Genomic DNA, 6,106 nt, shown 5'->3' with positions numbered 1-6,106 from the left:
TGCTACACAGGTCCCCTTGAGCCGTGTGTCCCTGCCGATTACCGCATCACATCACAGATTTCTATACCAGCTGTAAGTGCATTAATACGTACTCCACAGTTGTTGTGGCCCCACGTATTCTACATGTCACAATTGTTGTGTCTCACGTAGTGTATGCTCCATAGTTGTTGTGGCCCCATACTTCGTGCTCCACAGTTGTTGTGGCCCCACGACTTATTTGTTTGTGCCATACTTGCTGTGGACACACGTAACATAAAGTGGGGCTCCATCGGCTTTAGTGCCTGGCGCGTTCCTGTGACCAGCTAATTAGGCCCCATTCGCAACCTGTTGACTGTACTTCGTCAACCCAGGGAATTTCACACCTATTTAGACACTCCAGCGTGAACAAAGGAGTTCCACTAGGATATTACCCCATCCAAGCGCTTAGGGTCGTAATTGACATGAATAACTTAACTGGCATACATGACATTTCGTAACGTGACGTGACATGACATGAATGTGACATAAAAGATAGAAGTCCTGACGTAGCATAATGTGACATGAACGTAACACGACAGACATGACATACTTTGAAACATAAATGTAACATACAATATTTCATAACATGGCATACATGTAACAGGCAACATTTCGTAACATAGCATCCCATGTAACAGACAACATTTCTTAACATGGCGTAACATGTGACAGTGAATATTACGTGGCATGAAATACATGTAACAGATGGCATACTTAACTTAACATGACATACTTGCAATGTATAACAATACGTGACAGAATATCTTGTGTAACAGATGAATAATTCATGACAGAATAAATTCTGTGTAACAGATAAATATGTAATGAATTGGCATGGCACATATGATAACATGCATACATACAATTTAGTTCTCTTACTTATCACTCATACACATTAAACTGATAGTAAGTTAAAAGCTAACTTACCTCGATCGTCGTGTTCTACGAGAATAAGCGTAAAACACAAGGAACTGTAAGAGGATATTCTAAAAGTTAGAACTTTAATTACTAACAATTAGAAATGTGAAAAGAGACAACTTAGATTAAAATTATCATTTTACCCTTTATGTGTGGAAAAATGACTATTTTACCCCTAACTTAAGGATTTCACATCCTAACTCCAAAAATTACCAAAATTTACATTCCTCATGTAAATTTTGTCCTAGATTCAAATAACAACTAAGAACAATTTAAAACCAATCACAATTATGGAAAACTCACAATGGCCGAAACATTCATAGACCATTTCTCTTGATTTTGGTTGTAATTTCTTCCATCTTCAAAACACATGATTAAACCAAAATTTTGTAACAAGGATCTTCCTATCCTAAGTTTAAAAAAATACACTTAAAATATCCATTAAGAAAAGCTAATCATCAACACCAAACTTTCTGTAAAAAGACCCAAACTTTTTCACAAAAAGTAAACCCTTAAATCACAAGTTTTGACCTTAATAAAAACATCTCCAATAATTTCAAAAAATCAAATCTTACTTCTAAAATATTTATAACATCATCCTAAGATCAACCATGCTTTAAATCATCAAACAAAAGCCACCAAAAATCACAAAACAACACTTGGAATTTTTGGTTTTAAACTTTTCTCTCCACTAACTTTGATCAATCTCTTGATCCATGGCTTAAACACATGTGATCTTCAAACTAAAACATCTCAAGGTTTACAAATGTGTCCTAAAGAAGATCCAACCATCAAACTTAAAATCACATGGCCAAAACTCAATAAAACATGTATCTAACCCAAAAACATCAAATCTTAGGCCTAACTGAAATCCTCTTGCATAGAAAAATCCTACCTTTAAAAATAATGCTAAATATCTTCAAAATAACATCCTAACATGTATATAAGAGGCTTAGGATCATCATATAAAAATATCAAAGCCTTTAGAATAAGATCAAACCCCGAAATATTCCAACTTTCACAAAACAAAAAATGTGTTTCAACTTCCAGTTTTCAAGTTTCTAACTCAAAGGAAATCTATCATCAAAAGCTTTATCCATGCTACAAAACCTCAATGAAAATTCATAAAGACATGCTAACAACACTCCATAAAATTTTCGGACCAAGATAAGTCCATTAGCTTGGTCAAAAATTCCAAAACATATCATATTCTCCAGTTTCACGCCCAAAATGACCTTTCCATGGTTAAAAATACTTTTAACTAATCAAATGAGCATGAAATGAGGCTAATAAGATATCCATGGAAACTAGACTCAAAGACGAACACCTTATGTGAAGGAATCATCTTGGGAAAATACTTACAAAGGGTCTAAAATGGCCACACAATATGCCCTCGAAATCTGCCCGAGAGAGCTCTTTTGGGTTTCTCTCTAAGAACGGGGGAAAAGAAGTGATAAAATGGAATGAAAAGTGCCTTGTACGACTACAGACTCTTGGAGGGGGAAGTTGTGGGCTGGAATGACCCTTGATTGGAGGTGGCTATGTGACATAAAGTGGAGAATAGTGAGGGGCAAAGACTGCCTGCAGCAGCTGTGAAAGATGGAGGTTGATGGAGTGGATTTCTCCTTCACATCAAGGCACTATTGGGTGCAGCCAATGGCAGTGGATGGTCTGCCATGTGGGGAGGAAACTTCTCCAAGAAGCTTTGCCAAGGTGGCCAATTTCGTGGGCCTTGGTGGGCCCCACCAAGTGGGCTTCAATTTGGGGTTTAAAGGGGGTTTGGTTAGGGTTTGAGATGCTATCAAGCCCAAAACCAATTTTTCTTGGCCCAATCAAATTTCCAAGGTTTAAAAGGTTGGATAATGATGTCATAACAAGGATTTGATTAATTAATAGCATGTGGAAGTGATTTAATCAAGTGATTAAACACATTGTTAGAAATCGGTTTATAAAGGGTTCGGAGACCAACTTTAGGGTTTGGGGAAACCGTTTAGGATTTCGGTTTCAACCAAGCTTTAGGGTTTGGCACAATTTGGTTGATCAGATGAAACAAAGTTTTACTTAGGTGACATGATGTCACACCTTGACTTCCTTCACAAATCCATCCAATGGTTCCTCTTTGTACCAAGTCTCCAATATTATTCACTATGTGTGGCTAAGATCTTGCCAAGTGTCCAAATAAAACTCCTCCAACCTAATTTGGACATTTCACACTGTGATTTTGAAAACACTGCACTGGGTGCGCTTATCGAGGTTACTATTCACTCAAAAAAATTCATAATAAACTTAGTATTGAAAAATTCTAAATATTCATATTAACCTATAGTGAAAATCGTTTAACGAAATTCAACCCCAAAGTGCCCATAAAAATAATTTCACAATTTTCAACAGACGTTTCGTCCGAAATTATGAAAATAGGCTATTGTGTCATAAAATCCTAAATAATCCACTGAGTCTAATGACGTAGACCATAACGCATTCTGACACTTATAACTACCTCACATAATTAAACTCATATTTCTAGCACAATAGTAAGTGATAACACTGACTATGTTGACAGACTAAAACCTGTGCGATTGGTCGATTCGTAAAAACTTATGGAGTTTTCACGAGATTCCTAAAGTCAATAGAAATTCCACCAATGAATTTCTAGCGAGCTGTTACATAAAATACCCAAAATAGAAATATTGATGGTGGGGCTTCACTGGTGACAGATCAGAGGTGAGGATATATGCATTGGGTTGCTAGAAGGTCGAGGATGAAGTGGTGAAGAAATGGTGGCTGGAGGTGGCGCGACGGCAGCGCGCGAGCACAAGGAACCCAGCGGCTTCAAGCCGTGCGTGGAGGAGAACGCCGGTGAGTTAGGGGCTGACATTAGTGGGGGATGATGGCCGGCAAGAGGGGAACTTGTGGCAGTGGGCGGTGTCGGTCACTGGCGGCGGGCTGGGTGGAGGAGAAAAACGTATGGGGAGAGAGAGGGACAAGGGTGTCGAGCGGGAAAGCAGAGGAAGAAGGAAGAAAAAAGAAGAAAAGAAAAGAAAAGAAGAAAGAAAAAGAGAGGAAAGAGAAAATGGAGGGAAAGAAATGAGGTCCAGTCCTCACATCTTGGGTCACGAAAATGGTCCAACAGGAACGATTTCAAAACAACAAGTTAAATAAAATAATTTAAATGTAATGATAAAATGAAAATAAAATAATTAAACCCAACAATAAGTTAATTAAATATGAAAAGCCATTTAAATGAATAACAATAATTAATTTTAAGAAAGCACTTCAAAATAATTTTCACAAAATTATAAATCATAAAAATAACCAACTAAAAATCCAACAATTTTAAAACAAGAGAATAAATTTTTTTGAATTAATAAAAATAATCCTTCAATAAAAATACACTAAAATACGGGGTGTTACACCTTTGACCCATAAGCTTCCTAAGGAAGCCATTGACTTCACTTTCATGGCACCCATTGTCCAAAGCAACACAAAAGGAGAAGAAGAAAAAATAAAAACTATCCTAAGGCATTCATTCTAGACTTACCCGTCGATCTACATCCAAGGAAAATAGAAAACTTCATCTTCCTCTCCAAGAAAGCAATAGCCAACCTTCACCTATTTCCTTCCTCTTCTCTTTCTATCTTCAAGAAGGCAAGTCCATCTCATCACCTTCAAGACTTGTGACTCCATAACAAGGGAAGAAGAAAAATATTTTCTCTCATCCTCTTCAAGCCATACGAGTATGCTCCCTCCTACTCATTTTCTGTTTTTGCCTCAAAACTCGGAAATAGAGCTTGATTCCATCTTCCAAATGGTGAAATATTGAAGGTAATATACTTTTAATTTATTCCACTACTTGTGCGTTTCTAATTTCACCATTTTCTTACCCATAATGTTTCGGTTTTGGGGTTAAAACAGTTCTATTATTTTGGCTCTTCATCCACACCGCTATACTACCATTTGGTCCTCTATATTGCCTCTTGGAAGGACCTAAGTGTTTAAGGTAAAAATATTAATTTGACTTATTTATTTTTAATGTTATTTTGGAAGCTCATTAAGTTGTTTTAGCTTGTGTTTTGGTGTAGTTAAATTCCTATATTGCAAACAAATATGTATGCCCTGTTTTTGGCCCAAACTGAGTAGTATTATAGTTGTTTTGCTTTGTATTTTCCTATATTTTGAATACTATGTTGTTATTAAACTTGGTTTAATCATAGGTGATGATTAAAGTGATTTTAAATTATATATGTTGGTATCATGTGCCTTTTGTTGACATTTGGTTGGTAATCTACTTTTAGGATGCTAGAGGTTTGGTTTAGAGGTTTTGCTTGGTTCTATAATTTTATATTTTGCTTTTAAAGGTATTAAGTGAGTAAATCATAAACTTAAGTGTTTAAAGGTTTTAAAGTTTCTTAATGGGTAACTTTGCTATACTTTATGCTACTTTAATTTTAATGGGAGGTTTTATCTAAACTATGTAATATATTGCTTATGTGAATAAGTTATAGCTTAGTTAGTTTAGATATAATGGATTAATTGTGCATGAGGTATTATGATATGCAAAACTATCCAAATATTCCTAAGTCCATGTCATGCCATAAAAATAGCTCATTTATGTTGTACCTCGTTTGGTTAAATTCTACCTAACCCAAGAGTCCAAAATATTATTAAGCTAACCTTCTTATAATCAAGGACCACAAGTGGATTTAAAAGGCATGTTTCTTAAGCTTGTTTAGCCTACTTGAGATGCCTAAATCTATTTCAAAGCCCATTGTTGAGAATTTCCAGATTTTTAGCTCCAAATGTCTACAACCCAAAGTGAGCTTGAACTAAAGAGACCTTGCTTGAAGCCTATGAATTCTTAACTACTTTTCATGTAAGCTTTTAAAATAATTTTTCCGTGGACAGCTAGCATGTCTTAATATTTAAGTAATATCTCTTATAAGTTGAGGTGAGGAGTAGTCATTGGGGTTGTGATAAGTTTGGTATCAGAGCAAAGGTTATAAGGTCCTGTAGACTTTAGGGATGAACTAAGTTGAAGTCCTCTCTCAGAAGTATGCCAAGCTCCGCAACAAGTTTAAAAGGTATTTTCTTATTGAATATCATGAATTATGTTAGAATGATTGTAAGTCATGCACATTTGTTTCATATGAGTCCACTGCTATTGTTACTGTTA

The sequence above is a fragment of the Juglans regia genome, chromosome 6 (genome assembly GCF_001411555.2).
Source record: "Juglans regia cultivar Chandler chromosome 6, Walnut 2.0, whole genome shotgun sequence".
In the NCBI taxonomy this organism is placed as follows: domain Eukaryota; kingdom Viridiplantae; phylum Streptophyta; class Magnoliopsida; order Fagales; family Juglandaceae; genus Juglans; species Juglans regia.
The sequence above is the reverse complement of the archived record's forward strand: the minus strand, read 5'-3'. Positions refer to the sequence as shown.